The sequence below is a fragment of the Salvelinus alpinus genome, chromosome 4 (genome assembly GCF_045679555.1).
Source record: "Salvelinus alpinus chromosome 4, SLU_Salpinus.1, whole genome shotgun sequence".
Classification (NCBI taxonomy): Eukaryota; Metazoa; Chordata; class Actinopteri; order Salmoniformes; family Salmonidae; genus Salvelinus; species Salvelinus alpinus.
This window is the reverse complement of record NC_092089.1, coordinates 50,946,432-50,966,484: the sequence shown is the minus strand read 5'-3', so window position 1 is coordinate 50,966,484 and position 20,053 is coordinate 50,946,432. Positions and strand designations below refer to the sequence as shown.

The following is a 20,053-nucleotide window of genomic DNA, read 5'->3' as shown; positions in this document are numbered from 1 at the left end:
CAGGTATACAGATGAGGAGGCATACAAAGGTATGTCAATTGATATTGGTATGTGATGCAGATCACATGCAACATCCTCTTCCTTTACTTCTTCAATGAAAATCCCATAGGCTTTACATTATGGACAAGGTACTGTATGTGTATGAAAACCATGACCAAAACAGTTATTTTTTATTCACATTTACCACAAAAATCAAGGAATGAAAACTGTTGTGTGCATGTTTTGTTAAACGTTTGTATAATAACTATTCTTTGGATTCCCTCCCTACATCTCTGATGAATATAACAGGAAACCTGTTCGATCACCATGCACTGCAAAATAATTCTGGCAATGGATACAGAGAACATCAACACATTAACATCAACACGCCAGAGGATATACCCATTGGACTTGGGGCTCTGCAGGGAGTTTTGGCACACCTGCTCGAGGTCACCAGGCCGCCCATCATTACGCACACCGGTCACCTTCGTTACGCGCATCAGCCCTTCATTGGACTCACCTGTACTCCTTCACGTTTTGATCCCTGTGTCAGCATTATTGTCGTTTATGTTTTCCCTGTCCAGACGCTGTCCGTGTTCTGTTTCATGTCCGTTGTTTATTAAATGTTCACTCCCTGTACTTGCTTCTCGTCTCCCAGCGTCTGTCCTTAAATAATGCTGACTCCACAATTTGAAGCATCAGGGAGTTTTTGTTTTTTGTTGGTGGCGTCGGGTCCAGGTGCCGCTGCCGATGGAACCGGGGGTGCCTCAGCTGGCTCGTTGGGCTTCCACACCTTAGCTAGCTCGAGAGATTTCCTTGCCTCTGTTGGCTCAGCAGACTCCCATCCCACGTCATGCCTCAGCTGGCTCGTCAGGCTCCCACGCCTCAGCCGGCTCGTCAGGCTCCCACGCCTCAGCCGGCTCGTCAGGCTCCCACGCCTCAGCCAGCTCGTCAGGCTCCCACGCCTCAGCCGGCTCGTCAGGCTTCCACCACAGTGGGATCGTCAGTCTTTCACACCTCAGCCGGCCCGTCAGGTTCGCCCAGATGGGACGCCGGGTGGCGCCCCTAGAGGGGGGGGGGGTGGTTGGGGGTACTGTCACGCCTGCTCCCCCTCCATGGCGCTCGAGGCCGCCAGGCTGCACATCATTACGCACATCTGTCACTTTCGTTACCCGCATCAGCGCTTCATTGAACTCACCTGTACTCCTTCACATTTTGATTGCCTTCCCTATATTTGTCTGTTCCTCTTTCATCCCCGTGTCAGAATTATTGTTGTTTATGTTTTCCCTGTCCCCACGCTGTCCGTCGTCTGTTTTGTGCCCGTTGTTTATTAAGTGTTCACTCCCTGTACTGGCTTCTTGTCTCCCAGCATCTGTCCTCACAAGTTTACGTCATATTTGGATTTTTTCTTCTGTTTTGCCACTAAAATCATAATAAACACTGACAGCTAAAATATTGTGGTATTGTTATGGGTATTATTAATAATAATAATAGGGGAGCGGGGGTAGTACCCCAAAATGTTCGAGTATCCATTAAAAGGAGTTATTTGAAGAACTTATAGGGATTCCCCCACAGTTCAAATTTGAAGAACCCTTAAAGGATACTCCAGGAACCTTTTCTTTTTAGTGTGTATATGTGGGTAGGGGTAAAAGTGACCAGACAATCAGGATATAGAATAAACAGAGTAGCAGAAGCATATGCAAAGTGTGTCTATGAGTCAGTGCAAAACAATTAAGTCGAATAAATAATAAAGGTGGTCAATCGAAATTGTCAGAGTAACCATTTGATTAACTGTTCAGCAGTCTTATGGTTTGGGGGTATAAGCTGTTCAAGAGCCTTTTGGTCACAGACTTGGTGCTCTGGTACTGCTTGCCATGTGATAGCAGAGAGAACGGTCTATGGCTTGCTGCACTTCTAACATCCAGGCCAGTGTCATATACACCCAAATGAACTCTTGATCTGTGAAAATTGGAGGGTTGGAGTTCAAATCAAAATGAATGGTGGATTGGCCGTTGTGGGTGAAAATCCAGCACTTGAAGAAAGAGGAAATTAGGAATATATGTATAATTATTTAACTACAGGTACTGTAGATGTGAGTGAAATAGTTGTAAGTAGCAGTAGAAGTTTTGTCCTTTAGTTTAGTCCAATTAGGGTAGGGATGGTACGGTGAAAAAACTATTTAGAGAAAATATAAATTAGGGGGATCAGAAATGATGTAAACAATTAAATTGATAGAACCTACAATCTATCTTCAATATTAAAGCTGATCTAACCTCCATGTAAAAGAAAATGATACAATTGGTCCGTAGGATTTTAGTCTGTGTTTTATCTATAAACTACCATGGTGACAGAGCAAAATACGACATTTGCATATCCTTACCACAGCCATGTGTAACTAAAACCCATGGTTCTTTGTTTGCAGTACTTTTGCCTTAAAACCCCATTTGAATTACAGTATGTTGCTCATTGGAATATGCAGTCTCTTCACCCATTTCTAAAAGGCCAGACTCCTCTCGCACTTACCGTAGGTCTAAACCCCACTGATGAATGTGGAGTGTCAATCTTTGCCTTGTGGATGGACTGTGATGAAAAGCAGTGCTTCCTGTTGTCATTAGTGTGGGTGTCCTTTGAGCAGCACTCCCGGGTTGTTGAACCAGTGGAGGCCAAATGACCGAGCAGCCACCATGTAGTAATGACTCCAGCCCAGGAGGATGCCACTAACTCAGTCTATTTATTTTAATTAACTGTGAGTCAACAGTTACCGGCAAAGGGAGAGGGAGGAAGGGGAGGGTCAAGGTGATGAGGGATTGCATGGGGATTGAGTTAGCCAGCAGCCATCTGAAGTTGAAAGAAACAGTAAGAGTATGAGTGTTGCAAATCATTTGGGGATTGGAGATGGAGACAGTTCAGGTTAAATATCTCAAAATGTCTGGACTTGTTTATAGTGTATACAGCATGAATATTGAAATACCACACAGAAAAATTAGCATATTGTCTGTCTAGCATGTAGATGGGTGGAATACAACTATTGTAGACTACAGTGTGTGTGCGTGAGAGAGACAGACAGACAGACAGAACACAAAGTGGAGGAACATCAGGATGGGCATGTCCTCTCACTCCCCTCTCCCAGCCTGGGCTTGTTGGGTCCTGTGCTGGGGGAAGAATATGCAGTGAACCTGGTGATCACCTGCAGTAAATGTGCAGTGGGCCTGGTCTGTTAACCTGGCTCTGGTCTCCATTGCCTATCATCAGTATGTGTCACCCTGTCATTATCCTGATTATACTCCTCTTCTCCAGCACGCTCATGTAGGCTCCATCTTAATGAAAGGGAGAGCTCTGGTGCTAATGGATCTGTACTACGTCATCATAACACACACACACACACACACACACACAACAAATGCCCCAACCAAGTGCCTCCAGCACACACACACACACACGCAGTATAATCTACATGAATTTATCTTATAAATGCTAGAATGTACACACATTTTTTCTGTGTGGTATTTCAATATTCATACTGTATACACTATGCACAAGTCCAGGCATTAAACTGTGGGAAGCGGATGACTGGAAACAGATTGTTTGTTATCGGAATCATATTGTTGCTGCCAGTTAGTTTCCATGTCATTATGTGGAAGGCTGTGTTGTTCGTCTCCTCGGTTGTGGTGAGGCACGCATCCATCCAGACTTGGGTTCGAATACTATTTGAAATCATTTCAAATACTTTACCTGTGCTTGATTGATATTGCCTGTTGCAAAGGAACCAATAGAAATGTCCCAAATGTGCAAACCCGTCTACCTGGCACAGGCTAAAGCCAACGCTCAAAGTTTTTGAACAATATTTTAAATAGTATTTTAACACAGATCTGGTCCTGTGAGGTTTGTCTGCGTGGCTTTGGCAAGACATGGGTCTATCCCTTTATACAGTTTATAATCTGCAATGGGGGTATTCCTTTATACAGTCTATGGTCTAAACCGGCATCCTTATGATTCATGCAACCCTCATCCGATGCATATGATTGCCTTTGGTTAACATTTCACTTCTTTATCTCTTTCCCGTAACAGACGTGAGAAGCTCAGAAAAAATTAAGAGCTTGTAATTATAGCTGTAAGTCTAGTTGTATGTCTGTGTATATACAGTACAGTGTCTACGGGACCGGGTGAGGCGGTTATGTGTTTTCATAGGGAGGATGATGGTTGTGAGGACTTAAAACCTCCTGGGACTCCAGGAAGTATATCATTGGAGCATGGACACATTAGTGACGGGACAATGTGGATTTGTCTGGCACCTGATTGGCAGATTTTGTCCCAAGGGAGTGCTCATTGGTTGGGGTGGGGTATTAAATCAATGTCTTGCTTTCTTATAGGCCCAAAAACACGAATGTGACAATACAGGGCCATTTCCACTACTTAAAAAGTTTTTTTTATTGGCCTTGCTAAACAAGGGGTTCTCTCTTCCTGAGGCTTTTAGCTTTTTCCTCATAAACATGCCATTAGTCCGCATAAGCCATTCGTGTTTAGTAGTGAGAACCCCTTGACCAAAAGACTCCCTGTTATAAATGAGCTCTATCAGCAAGGAAATCCTCCTTTGATAAACAAGGACGTTTGCCCCCAGGTGAACGAAACTAACAGATCGCGCAAGGTTTCACAGCCTTAAAGGCCTACTCTGATATTTACCGCCATTTTTTTAAACGATTGAATGAATGATACCCATTGATTATCATGTATAAATGCCTCATGATCTTAAATCATAATCCCACTATAGCATTGCACAGGGTACTCGTAGACAGTCGAAAAACACTTTTTTTGTGGTAATTCTTTTTTAACATCCTCCTTTTCCTTTCTTTGCCATAAACCAGGAATAGCTGGGAATCCGAAACATGCTTTGACTTGGTTTCCTGTTGGCAGGAAGGCTTGTTTACGTGTAAACCAAATTGCAGCCCGGAGCGCCACAAGGCACCCGCATACCGTTCCTGGGGTTCCTGTCTGAGTGGAGGCAGTAGAGTAGAGGGTCTCATATACTGTATAGGACATCAACTGAGAGGAGGGGGCTTGGTGGATGACTTCGCCCAGAGCTGTATCCACTACTTCCACACTTTTCCTAGAGATCTACACAACCTACTCCACAATTTCAAAGTGAAAGAAAGTTATAGAACATATTCTAAATTCTTAGGGCAACATACACTGAGAATACAAAACATTAGGAACATAGGGTGAATGGGCAAGACAAAAGATTTGAAGTGCCTTTGAACGTGGTATGATAGCAGGTGCGAGGTGCACCGGTTTGTGTCAAGAACTGCAACATTGCTGGGTGTATCAAGAATGGTCCACAACCCAAAGGACATCCAGCCAACTTGACACAACTGTGAGATGCATATGAGTCAACATGGACCAGCATCACTGTGGAACACTTTCGACACCTTGTTGAGTCCATGCTGTGATGAATTGAGGCTGTTCAACTCAATATTAGGAAGGTGTTCCTTATGTTTGGTATTGCTCAAGATCATTCAATTTGGTTGGGAATCATTGATGGACAGCATCACAGCCATATTCAAACCAATATTCAAACCTACTCAACACCACTTGGAAAGCCATTCTGGTGTCTTTGGCATTAAAATGTCAGAAAAATAAAACTCAGGGTTGGTTTTCAGAAGACTGATCCCCCCTTTCCTCTAACATTTTACCTGAGCTTTGCTCCATTCATATTTATTTTGATCCCAGTCCCTGAAATGACATGCATAACCACAATAACCCATAAAATAGAGGGGGTTTCACTCTGTGTTGTATTGGAATTGACCCAACTATGTCGTTTTTTAATTTATGGCAAAAAGTGATTTGCTGTGTTGTCTTGCAGTATTACTTAACAGCCTTGTTGCAAACATAATGGATGATTTGGAGTGGATTATTTAACACAGGTTTCTTTCTTTTCACTTTGTCATACAGGCTGTCACAACTTCCGCCGAAGTCGGATCCTCTCCTTGTTCGGGCGGCGCTCGGCGATCGACGTCGCCGGTCTTCTAGCCATTGCCGATCCACTTTTAATTTTCCATTGGTTTTGTCTTTGTTTCCCACACACCTGGTTTTCATTTCCCAATTACTGGTCATGTATTTAACCCTTTGTTTCCCCCATGTCTTTGTGTGTGATTGTTTATTGTTCAGGTCGGTACGTTTCCGGCTGGTTTTGTCCGGGTTTTCACCCGTATTTTGTGGCAACCGTTAGGGTTCGCACATTGGTACTGTTACTTGTGCTATTTCTTAAGTAAAGTGCGTTGTTCACTCATCTCTGCTCTCCTGCGCCTGACTTCATGCACCAGCTACACCCACCGCCTGACACAGGCCAGTAATATGGAGTGAATGCAATATTGTTGATCCTTTTGTATTTTCAAGTATTGTGGTGGCAGCATCATGTTATGGGTATGCTTGTCACCGGCAGAGACTGAGGAGTTTGTTAGAATCAAAATAAATTTGAAAGGAGCAAAGCCCAGGTAAAATGTATTCTGAAAACCTAACCCTGGCATATGGTTTTATTTTTCTGTGGGACAATTATACACATTGTTATGCAAAAGACACACCAAAATGGCTTTCCAAGTGGTGTTGAGTGTTCCTGAGTTGTCTAGTCTCAGTCCTGACTTAAATCTGCTTTAAAAATTGGAGACTAAGTTAAAATATGACTATCCATCAATGATTCCCAACCAAATTTACTGACCCTGAACAATTTTGACCAAAACTATGAATATATGTTGTCCTAAGAGTTGCAGAATTGGTAGAATCTTAATGAAAATGATAACACATCTGTAATGGCTGCCAAAAGTACTTCCAAGTATTCAGCGGAGTGGTGACTTATCCAAATGTGATATTTCAGTTTTATTACATTTTCTTAATTTGAACAATTTTCTATAACTTTCTTTCACTTAGAAAATGTGGAGAAGGTTGTGTAGCTCTATGGGATTTGTTTTTATTTAATCCCTTTTTAAATGTAATTTTAAGACAGCAAAATGTGAAAAAGAAGTTCAAAGGGGTGTAGACTTTCTATAGGCCCTGTATACATGTCACTAATATTATTTAGCTAGTAGAATATAGAAAAGTTCAATATATGGAGTTCATGTCCGCAGGAATCAAATTAGTATAATACTTTAATTGACTTTTCATTCATTAAAATCCATGACTTTAAGCTAGAGACTTCCGTGTTTTTGCATGGGTTGCGTCACAATCCACTGCATCCGCCATTGTCGGCCATTTGGTTCTGCAGTGGAAAACAGCTGACATACAACAGAGTTTGTGGGACGAGGAGACATCCCGGAAACAGGTCTTCTCACGAAAACATCTGTAAAGTCTGAACAGTTCGAGATTGTAACTATTTTGATTCTATATTGCCAGGCTAATGATCTGTCATGTCCCTGTCTTGTGAAATTAAGTGAGTTAAATGTGAGTTTGTTAAAGGCACCAGAGTTCAAAACACAGGTCAACACAGGCATGTGAGGCCTCGTCCCTCCCTCCCTCCCTGCCTCCCTCTCTGCCTCTTTTTCTCTGTTTCCCTTGTGAGTTGAACAGAGTATGCCTTTGAGAGATTCATTGTAGCCTCTTTTTTTAAAGGGGAAAGAACGCATCTGTCTAGAGTTTTGAGGGCGTCCATTTCTCAGCTATAGTGTCAGTGCTATCTAGGAGACAAGGTTGAAGAGGAGGCGAGTAGGAGAGTTCAGGGAGGTGGTTTGGGGCGGAGGAGGTCGGACTGAGGCCAAAGGAGCAGAATGTTTTAGGTGGGGGCGACTACAGACGGACTATGTCATTATGACAGGTCAGTCGCCAGTGTGGGGTGGAGGGAGGGTAGGACAGTTAACTGGTTCCAGCTTGCAGGCCTGGTGCTTTGTCAAACCCAAACCACCACGCTTGCCATTTTTTGTGTTAACCTCAAACAATACATTTGGTATACAAATGTTATTGGCCATGGTTATGCTTAATATGCTCTATACTTTTTTACTTCTAATAAAAAAGATAATACGGTAGAACTTTTCGTATTGGTCAATTACAAGTTACCTGTGAAAAGACCAATCTTATGTGGTACACATAAATATAAAATAGATATAGAATACAACCCAGTACGTTTATCTATGGTGGTAAACAAGAGGACACAAGTCAAAGACCTTCAAAATCTTAAAGTCCTTAAGAATATGGAGTTCAATATAAAAGGGCTGTGTATAATGGACGCTGATGATGTCACCGCCCAGAGGCATCTCACAAGGTTCAACAAGGAGGGTGTACGTCAGACAGAGTGACCACGTGTCACACACCCCAGAGACAACGCCCTAATGCTCTTTCATCTGTGTGTCTGTGACCAATATAACGACGACTGCTTTCAAAGGCTCTTCAATGCTCTTCAGTTCAATGTTCCAGTTGTCATCTTATCTCACATGTTTATCTAAATCACTGCTATGAACTTGTGTTTATGTGTCATACTGTATACAGAGCATAAAGTAGTCCAGCTAAACAGGGTTGGAAGATGTTTACTTACCAATGGTCCTGGTCATCATTTTTGGGAATCTTTTACTGTTTCTCCTAAATGACACGATCTGTGAATAGGCCTTGAGTTTATTATTAGCTGTAGGCTACAATGAGTGATGCTGCTGGACAAATGTGGAAGTTAATTGTTTACTCCCTCAGTGTGGTTCACCAGGGGTGTATTCATTAGCCACGCTCAAGGTCCTAAACGATATCATAACTGCCATCGATAAGAGACATTGCTGTGCGGCCGTATTCATCGACCTGGCCAAGGCTTTCGACTCTGTCAATCACCACATTCTTATCGGCAGACTCAAAAGCCTTGGTTTCTCAAATGATTGCCTCGCCTGGTTCACCAACTACTTCTCTGATAGAGTTCAGTGTGTCAAATCGGAGGGCCTGTTGTCCGGACCTCTGGCAGTCTCTATGGGGGTGACACAAGGTTCAATTCTCGGGCCGACTCTCTTCTCTGTATACATAACGGATGTCGCTCTTGCTGCTGGTGATTCTCTGATCCACCTCTACGCAGACGACACATTTGCAATCTTCAGTGGTGTGATAGTTTGCCGGCATCTTACCAGAATCCCCCAGAAGCGGCCCGATGCAATTTTAAATAAATTAATACTTATGTAAATGCTGCAACAGGCCTTTTTATCTCTCGGGTTGCGGCCAGCACAGGTCTCGAAGCAGCATCTGTAGCAATGCAGTTTGCACTATGATGCAGTGTCTTAGACCGCTGCGCCACTCAGGAGGCCCCATCCACAAAGTTTTTAATGCTTATCAATTGCCTTGCACAAAGTATCAAAAATACAAAAATAGTACTTAAACAGGTCTCTTAAAGAATTTCATTTTAATGTGAATTACATTTTTTGATTACAGAAAAATGTAGAAAAAATGAGAAAATACATTTGGGCTAGATATCTCACACCGGAATCGGTCCGAGCTCAATCCCCGCATCCTAGCCAGTATAAGTAATACTGCCGAAGGCGGCCCAGACTTGTGCCACATGACATCGGCCCGAGTCTGACTCTCAGCCGAGTACCCCGAGTCTCAGCCCGGAATCGGCCCAGATCCACTGTGCTAGCTGGACATTTACCCAGTACTTTAATTTTCTTCATTTTCAAATCTGCAGAATGTTTTTGGTCCCCCTCCCCAGATCTTTGGCTCGACACAATCCTGTCTCGGAGCTCTACGGACAATTCCATCGACCACATGGCTTGTTTTTTTGTTGTTGACATGCACTGTCAAATGTGGGACCTTATACAGACAGGTGTGTGCCTTTCCAAATCATGTCCAATCAATTGAATTTACCACAGGTGGACTCCAATCAAGTTATAGAAACATCTCAAGGATGATCAATGGAAACAGGATGGATCTGAGCTAAATTTCGAGTCTCATAGCAAAGGGTTGGAATACTTCTGTAAATAAGTTATTTCTGTTTTCGCTTTGTCATTATGGGTGTGTAGATTGCTGAGGAATTGTTTTTAATTAATACATTTTAGAATAAGGCTGTAACGTAACAAAATGTGGGGGAAAAATCGAGGGGTCTGAATACTTCCCGAAGGCACTGTATATATACTGTATATATATATACATATATCTGGACCACGGACAGGCAGCATTTTAATTAACCAGACATTTCAGAAATGTACTGGACCATGCATTGGGTGCTTAATCTGATTAGGACGTCCACCCATGGTTCTCAGAATGACAGAAATCCCATTTAGATTATGGTCATTCATCTTAACGGAACATGCAAGTGAGGTTGCAACGAAGTGCGTCCTTCTTACCGAATTTCGATGTGCCCTTTGAAAATGTTAGAATAACTGTCCACATGTACTTTTCCTCAGCCAACAAGACTAGTAACGAACAGCAGAATCACTAGCCTAGGGTCAATATACTATTTCCCATAGTAGAACAGTTGACCTATTCTATTGTTCAGCTTGTCGACAAAGAAAATCCTATTCCTAACAGACTCTGGGACAGTTGTGAGACGGTAGATCCCAAATTTATACAACCAGTGGGCCTAGGCTACATAAACAAAATGTAAAAATCAATGAGCCTGATGCAGCAGATCAGAACGTTTAGCTTAACATGTTGATAAACTGTTATTTCTTCACATTATAAGCTTAGCAATGCGCACAAGGCCGTAGGCTACGGGCGAATGTTCGTTTCATAATACAACTGGCGGAAAACACCATTGTCAAAGTGACAGATAAAAATATCCTTTAGAAATGTAGAGAGGGGAAATCTAAAGATGCAGCAACTATGGGTTGCTAATATGACCAGGATTGTGCCTTTGGCTACCGGACAATGAAAGAAAGTTGAAATCCAATAGAACATGAGAGAAATAGGCTAGTGGTTTCAATAGCATATGGAAGTCTTCATAAAATATTTGCCTCCACATATACTTTTCCTAGGCTACTTTGAAGCAAGGTAAAACATACCTCACAATGAGCTGGAGTAGTAAAACATTCAGGATTCAAATATGTTTTCAAAATGCATACTACCTCCAGCTCATTGTAAAGTAATGTGTGACACACTGATGAAGCCTGCCTTCCTGGTCGGACGCATGAAATGTGTTTATAAAAGGCCGATTTCTTCCCTTACCCTACTAAATAAAATCCCCATGCGTGGAAATCCAAAAAATGTGTGCGCTCAAACGTATGCTACGCAAATGTGATTATAGATGCATGCAATACGTTACTAAATATTGTTTTATTTTGTTTTCCTCCTATCCAGCACCCCTAACTCACAGCTATGCACTCTACCCACAGCTATGCAAAGGACTCCACATGCTATGTCAACATCAGCATCTCCTTTCGATTTTTGGCCCAAACAGTTATGAACTAATATAGCACTGGCTGGTAGGTTCAGATATAAGGTAACATGTGGTTAACTCAGGGTTTTCCAGAAAATTGTTGAAAACAGGCAGTATGTGTAAGTAAAACTGAATGTTCAAGTTATACAACGCTGCACAGAAGTGTTTCATATCCCCCTCTCTCTAGCACAAATGCTACAGGGGTAAAAGTTATACTTTCAGTGTAAACGAATGGTTCAGATACTCCAAAATTCCAATACTTGGAAGGGTGAATGGCAACATGTATACCTTACTTTGAAGCCCTGTCAACAGCCATTTTATAACAATGTTAAGTGTTCAAACTTCGTTCTGAACTTTCTAACCCTGTCCGTGTCCCGACCTACAGTAAATCAGTAACTGGTTGAACTCCTTTCAGGAAGGGGGTTCTAGAATGGTTTTAATCAACAACTGTGTGACCGAACGGCCCATGACAGGCATAGCTCGTAACATCACAGTCAGTCAGCATACAACGTTAATCTTATCCCCATTCACTTTATTAACATTTGAAACCAAGTTTATTTTCAACACTTTCAAAAGTGTTATTTTGACACCAGTTCAGTGAGTTAATTCAAAACAACACAGAAAAGTATTAAATGACATGGAAAAGTATGGAATGGCATTTAATGTAATTTTAACCCTAAACTAAAATCAACCCCATGACCAGAGTGGTTTTAACTCTTGCGCTTCTACTGTGAATCCTAAACTGTTTCAATCTGTTTTCTTCCGTTTGGTGCCTAATGAACATGACCTAGTATCCCTCCCTGGAATTCCATTCTGCAGGCGTAATAATGAGTGTTTTGGCCTTGTGAGTGTTTGATGCCGGTACCCATTAAATACTGATAATGACACATACTGTACAGGGGTTCAAAGGTGCCAGTCTGCAACTCCTGCCTCAAGGCTGAATGGGGAAGTAGTCCCGTCACACTATTTCCTCACAACACACACACACTGATCTATTTTGTATGCAAATCTAGTTCTTTGAAAAACTGCATTTTGACAATATCTCAAAGAATATGTTTCAAATTGTCATGAGTTTAGTCCCTCCACAAATGAAGACTAGTAATGACCGAGATGTGTCCAGTCTTTTGAGTTCATTCTGTAGAAAATAAATAGAACATACGCATTACTGCTGCTTTAGGTACCGTTTCACCCCACAAAGAGCAGTGGATGTCAATGGCCTATACAAAGCTCTCAAAATGTTCTCCTTAGGCAAGCTAATTGTTGACAACGACCGCTGTATGTGACCTGCCAACAATCCACTTTGTTGAATGAAACAGTTAATACCAACTAGTATGACGTTAGCGTATCATCTGGACAAGCTGAAGCACAGGAATGTAAGGAGTGCTTCCGACGTGTCTGCTGCAACCTTGCAGGGGCCTACAGCCCTGGGGGCTTGGCACAGGGCTGTCAAGGAGAGAGATGGAGGGAGAGAGGGACGGAGGGAGGGATGGGAGAGATGGGAAGAGGTAGATGGATGTCAAGATGCCTAGCTGCCAGGGTGTTGAACTGTTTATGTAATCCCTTCCCCTCCACCCTCTCTCCCCCAGACCTGTGCCTGGCTTGCACCAGTTCAAACTCTGTCACCTCCTCCTGAGGAGAGGGGAACACAGGGGCCTTATATTCGGCCCTCGGCCCTGGGGTTGCATGACGGGACCGCTGCCCACTACCGTGCAGGGGCCGCCCTCCCCAGTCTTCCCTGAGCCATTTCCTATACAAGCCTACCCAGCCTTTCCCGCCTAATAGAACATTTCTTCAGTCCTGAGGCTTACTGTATATTTTCCTCCTTCCTTCCACGCTGCATGGGTGTGCCAGAACCTTCAAAGTTCACACCCATTTCTTCATAGATACAGTCCCTCCCCGGAAACATAACAAGCCTTTAAAACCCCAATGGCTGGGTAACACCTCAATGTCCCTGATATTCCACAATATGGTCAGTTAACGAGGGGTTAAAACTGGCTGGAATAGAAGAATTCAGGCTTCTGTGAGGCTTCTCACTTAGGAGTAGAGGCAGGGGAAGGAGTACCGAGCTGGCTGTAATCACAACTCTAGAATCACAATGTAAGCAATGGCTCAGCAGGGAGTCAAGAGGTAGAGAGTGGAATCTGTGTGTGTGTGTGCATGCATGTGCACATGTTCTGTGTGGGTTCTGCGTATGTTTGTTTGTGTGCGTGTCAGCCGGCATGCGTGGGTGTGTGTGTATAGGAGTAGTTGAAGGAACGTGGTGTGTATAGGAGTAGAAGTAAGGAACGTGGTGCCACTGCCATGGAATCCCATGTGTGTCATAAAGTGGCTCCTGGCAGATGCCTCCAGTTGGTTTAATGAGGGACCTCTAGGGCCAAAAGACAAAGACATGTCTTTATGTACTGGGTGGAGGGTGTAGGTGTGGGCTCTACCTGCAGGGAAAACTGCAGTGCTGTGTGCCAAAGTGTACCTGAGAACCCTTTCAATAGAGGCATGGGGGAGAGGTATATGCCTGCCCACCTTAGGAAGAGGCTCAGTGACCCTGTGTGGTTGGACAGCTGGCAGCCCTCCGGTAGCTCTTGCCCCAAACTGTCATGTCCCACCTCGGTCAAGTCCCCCAAGAGCCCCCCCTGTCTCCGCAGGGCCACTGGACACTGTAGCCAGAGAGGCCACCTACAGGGCCATGGAGGAATTTGGCTCCCCGGAACTGATGTGCAGATTGGCAGCCTACAGCCCAGACAGTAGCCCCAGCATGTCTCGGCACTACCAGCAGCAGCACCGCTGCCACTCCTGGGGTGGGTCCCCGGTCCTGCCTAGGGGTGCCAAAATGCTGCCAGTCAATGCACGCCTCATAGACTCAGACAGGAACCGTGGTTTGAATGGCCTCACCAGAAGCCCAGCTTCTCACCAGCTCTCTGTTCAAGCTCTCTGTTCAAGGCTCTCTGACCTGGTAGAGTTAGCCTGGGACGGAGTGGGGTAGGGAATGAACCAGACGAGAGACAGAAGAAGTATCTCCCTGGCCACTAGCCCTCACAGGGCCCGTAAGCTGGCTGAGGAGGTTACCAAGCTGTCCACCATCTTCATGGACAGGTGGACTCCCTACCCCACTTCATCCCAGGCTAACTCCACCAGGTCAGAGAGCCCCAAGCCTGGCTACATCTCCAGGGAGTCTCAACCCTACGCCACCCTCCATGGCCAGGGTTCTCCAGCACAGCCCCACCCTGAAGCTAACACCCACACACACCTACAGGACCATAGGTGGACAGAGAAGGAGTCTCTTAGAGCTGGACCCCACTCCAGAGAGTCCAAACCAAGTCAAGGACAGGAGCAAGCCTTCCCCTCCTACAGCAGAAGGGCATCTCCTCCCCTGCTATGCCAGATACGCTGCACCTATTGGTGGCGTCCCGAAAGACAGCTCCACCCTGCACCGCCACCAGCCCCATCAGTACATGGGAGACCGGGACTCCCCCAGCCTGGAGAGGACACCGTATGACACCCGCTTCAACAGAGGGGGTCTGAGGGACAACCTGGAGAGCAGCAGCCGCCTGGTTATAGGACTTGACATGGAACCTCCAGAGAGCTGGAGCTCCAGGATGCAGCAGTCTTTAGCTAATGAATGGTTGCGAGGTGCCAAGGCATTTTGTTTTATCTTGGCATGCTATCTTCATCTTGGCATGTCTGACAGTCCATGTAAACTGGAAAAGGAACATGCTTTGCTCTTTCTCCTCCCTCCATTCCTTCCATCTTGCTCATTTTTTAAGATTTATATAATTTCAGTGTCAGTCAAGCTGAGCAATCACAGCTTGAGCCGAGGCTGAGCAACATGTGTTTGGAGTTTGAAAATGTTTCATACGTTTCTGATTTATAACAAAGTATGCTAATACCCTTAGGGAGCTCTCCCATGATATTCATTTCCAGGGTACTGCATTTCTACAGATAACTATTACAGTGGTGTGAGGTGTGTTAATCCCATGGATTTAACTCTCTCACTTTTGTCTGGGATTTTCAATGGCCATTGAAGCTTGACTGATGAAATCATTATAGTCAATTATCAGATTAGTGGCTGTGTAGAAAAATTGTGCAGTTGTTTATTACGATCTATGTTCCTCATCTTGAAGCTAGCTACTAGCTAGCATAACAGCTAACCATGAAAACTTAATGCCTTGTTCTGTTCACAGTTAAAGTGTAACATGTCCTTTAAGGCTTACATGTGGGATAAGGGGCATTTTTACTATGCATATGTAGCCTACATTATTTATGTATGTATGTATGTATGTATGTATGTATAAGGTTGGCTCCAGTGTTTGCCAGGCGTTTTCTGTCTTTGTGTGAATGTGTCTGTAAAGCAGCCCAGCCCTTCATCACCAGTGTTCCCAAGTACCATTCACACATCCACCCACACAATACAAAGCATCAACAAAGGAGTTTAATGGAAATCTTTTGGATTGCGTGGGCGAATCCTTATTCCTTTCTCTCAAACACTGTTCTATGAGGATTAATCTGAGCTAGAGGCTATACTTTCATAGGCTTTGTTCTTCCAAAACCTGCTTAACATTTATAGTCAACCTGGACTCAGGGGTGGACGTAACAAAGTAAACGTCTATCTCCCTCCATTTTATAATTTACATTTTGTATGGAATGTATTAATTTGTGGATGTCCATTAATTTTGTATGATATGTTTACGAATTACAATTAATATGATATGTTAGAAATTGCAACTCTAGAGGGCTAGGTGGCTCAGGCAGAAGAGTGAATTATAAATTGGACCTCTAGCCATGTCTTGAGGACGTCGGGAAAGTCCTTCAAAACCAGCCACTAGGGGCAACAGCAAGGGAGAACGACTGCCCCCCCCCCCCCCTCATTGAAGCCCCAGAGGTTCAAGGCGGACCGCAGTATTGCAGGCATTAGCAGAAAACAGGATCCCCCATTATCCTGAATAGAAAATGTTTAATCTTCATGGTCAATCTTCATGGAAAAAAATATAAAATGGAAGGCAATCATGGTACCAATACTGTATGTCCTTGAACCGATTATTTTAAAATCGCTCACAGAAAAAGTTATAAGGATAATTTAGTTGCTAATGGCAGCCTGCAGTACCCTGGTCGGCCTTCAACTTGAGTTACTTAAAGAGAAGGGGCAGCACTGACGTAGCCTGCAACGTCATTCCTGGAGTAGCTAAAACGGTGCATGTCAACCGACTTAATTTGGCTTCAATGCGCTATTTGAGCCTTCACAGAGGAATGAATGGTGTCACATGATCAATGGCTTTGTCCATTCATATATACAGTCATTGGGCAACAGTGAGTGCTATTACCATCAAGTATCAAATCAAATCAATTGTTATTTGTCACATACACGTACGTGTTCAGCAGATGTTATTGTGGGTGTAGCAAAGTGCTTGTGTTTCTATCTCCAACAGTGCAGTAATATCTAACAAGTAATATCTAACAATTTCACAAAAATACACACAATTCTAAAGAAAAGGAATGGAATTAAGAATATATAAATATTTGGGCGAGCAGTGTCAGAGCGGTGTAGACTAAGATACAGTAGAATAGGATAGAATACAGTATATATATATGAGATGAGAAATGCAAAATAGGTCAACATTATTAAAGTGACCAGTGTTCCATTATTAAAGTGGCCAGTGATTTCAAGTATATATATGGCAGCAGCCTCTAATGTGCTAGTGATGGCTATTTAACAATCTGATGGCCTTGAGGAAGAAGCTGTTTTTCAGTCCCTCGGTCCCAGCTTTGATGCACCTGTACTGACCTCGCCTTCTGGATGATATCGGGGTGAACAGGCAGTGGCTGGGGTGGTTGTTGTCCTTAATGATCCTTTTGGCCTTCCTGAGACATTGGGTGCTGTAGGTGTCCTGGAGGGTAGGTAGTTTGCCCCCGGTGATGCGTTGGGCAGACCGCACCACCCTCTGGAGACCCCTGCGGTTGCGGGCAGTGTAGTAGCTGTACCAGGCAGTGATACAGCCCGACAGGATGCTCTCAATTGTGCACCTGTAAAAGTTTGTGAGGGTTTTAGGAGCCAAGCTAAGTTTCTTCAGCCACAGGTTGAAGAGGTGCTGTTGCGCCTTCTTCACCACACTGTCTGTGTGGATGGACCATTTCAGGTTGTCAGTGATGTGTATGCCGAGGAACTTGAAGCTTTCCACCTCCTGCACTGCGGTCCCGTCGATGTGGATAGCGGGGTGCTCCCTCTGCTTTTCCACAATCAGCTCCTTTGGTTTTGAAGACATTGGGTGAGACGTTATTTCCTGGCACCACACTCCCAGGGCCCTCACCTTCTCCCTGTAGGCTGTCTCGTCATTGTTGGTAATCAGGCCTACTACTGTTGTGTCGTCTGCATACTTGATGATTGATTTGGAGGCGTGCATGGGCACGCAGTCATGGGTGAACAGGGAGTAGAGGAGGGGGCTGAGCATGCATGCATCCTTGTGGGGCCCCAGTGTTGAGGATCAGCGAAGTGGAGGTGTTATTTCCAACCTTCACCACCTGGGGGCGGCCCGTCAGGAAGTCCAGGACCCAGTTGCACAGGGCGGGGTTCAGACCCAGGGCCTCGAGCTTAATGATGAGCTTGGAGGGTACTATGGTGTTGAATGTTGAGCTATAGTCAATGAACAGCATTCTTACATAGGTATTCTTCTTGTCCAGATGGCATAGGGCAGTGTGCAGTGCGATGGCGATTGTGTCGTCTCTGGATCTATTGGGGAGGTAAGCAAATTGAAGTGGGTCTAGGGTGTCAGGTAAGGTAGAGGTGATATGTTCCTTGACTAGTCTCTTTAAGCAATTCATGATGACAGAAGTGCGTGCTACGGGGCGATAGTCATTTAATTCAGTTACCTTTGCTTTCTTGGATACAGGAACAATGGTGGACATCTTGAAGCATGTGGGGACAGCAGACTGGGATAGGGAGCGATTGAATATGTCCATAGACACAGTGAAGTTCTTTGAGAACCGTCATAGTATCGGCTTGAGGGGGAATATACACGGCTATGACTATAACCGAAGATAATTCTCTTGGGAGGTAATACGATCGTCATTTGATTGTGAGGTATTCTAGGTTTTGTGAACAAAAATATTTGAGTTCCTGTATTTTCTCACAATCAACCCATTAGTAGTTAATCATGAAACATACACCCCCACCCTTCTTCCTGGAAATATATTTATCTCTGTCTGCACGATAAACTGAGAACCCAACTGGCTGTACGGACTCAGACAGTATATCCCGAGAGAGCCATGTTTCCGTGAAACAGAGTATGTTACAATCCCCGATGTCTCTCTGGAAGGAAATCCTCGCCCTGAGCTCGTCAACTTTATTATCCAGTGACTGAACATTAGCGAGTAATATACTCCGAAGTGGTGGGTGGTGTGCGTGCCTACTGAGTTGGACTAGACGTCCACCCCGAGTACCTCTCCTCCGCCGGCGGTGTTTTGGGTCAGCCTCTGGAATCAGTTCAATTGCCCTGGGGGGTAAGAAGGAGCCGATTCAGGAAAGTCGTATTCATGGTCGTAATGCTGGTAAAACTGTTGAGTTACCGTCACTTTAACATCCAAACGTTCTTCCCGGCTGTATGTAAAAACACAAAAACTTCTCTGGGCTAATAATGTAAGAATTAACGCAGAAAAAACAAAATACTGCAAAGTTTCCTAAGAGCTATAAGCACGGCAGCCCTATCTGTCGGCACCAAGTAGGCTTGGTTTTTGCTAAGGTGTGTACAGGGGTGGCGGATGGGTGTAATCCCATGACTCTGCATCAGAAAGTTGTGTGTTTGATCCCAGTGGTGACATTTATATATTTCTTTTTTTTGTTTGAATCCCCTCCAAAACCTTAACCCATAAAGGAGAAGTTTACCCAAAATACAGAAACTCCCAAGTGATTCCATACATTGAAGCAAGTCCAGTGGAGTTTGCCCTCTCCTATCACATTTGAGCTAAGACCCAGATGCAGACAACGTCGAATTAACAACAGTTTATTAATCCAACAGGGGGAGGCAAAAGACAGGTCAAGGGCAGGCAGGGTTCAGTAATCCAGATATGTGGGGCAAAGGTACAGGATGGCAGGCAGGCTCAGGGTCAGGGCAGGCAGAAAAGGTCAAAACTGGGAAAACTAGTAAACAGGAACAATCAAGAGACAGGAACAGAGGGAAAAAATACTGGTAGGCTTGACGAAACAAATAAACTGGCAACAGACAAACAGAGCACACAGGTATATATACACAGGGGATAATGGGGAAGATAGGAGACACCTGGAGGGGGGTAGAGACAATCACAAAAACAGGTGAAACAGATCAGGGTGTGACAGTAACCCCCCACCCCAGGGGTGCCAACCTACATGGGCGCATACCTGGTTGACCGGGGTGTCTCCGTTGGAAATCTGTGATGAGGCCTGGGTCCAGAATATCCCTGTCGTGGACCCAGCACCTCTCCTCCGGGCGATAACCCTTCCAGTCAACCAGGTACTGGAACCCCCTGCCCCGAGGTCGAACCTTCAGGAGACGCCTCACAGTGTATGCCGGATGGGGAAGACGGGTGGGCCTGGAAACAGGAGGCAAAGGACTGTGAGTCATGGGTTTAACTCGGGACACATGAAAGGTGGGATGTATACTAAGGGTACGGGGCAACAGAAGAAAAACAGCAGAGGGGCCTACCAGTATTACGACCATGAATACGACTTTCCTGAATCGGCTCCTTCTTACCCCCCAGGGCAATTGAACTGATTCCAGAGGCTGACCCAAA

The 20,053-nt window shown here is 44.5% G+C and overlaps 1 long non-coding RNA gene across 1 annotated transcript in view; it reads left to right on the top strand.

Moving 5' to 3' along the window:
- LOC139572497 (uncharacterized) overlaps positions 1-6,458 on the top strand; it is a 30,258-nt gene extending 23,800 nt beyond the window's left edge. Inside the window, exon 3 of the long non-coding RNA XR_011674433.1 lies at positions 5,926-6,458. This is a non-coding gene — a long non-coding RNA (uncharacterized lncRNA). The remainder of the gene's footprint in view (positions 1-5,925) is intronic.
- The last annotated feature ends 13,595 nt before the right edge of the window (positions 6,459-20,053 follow it).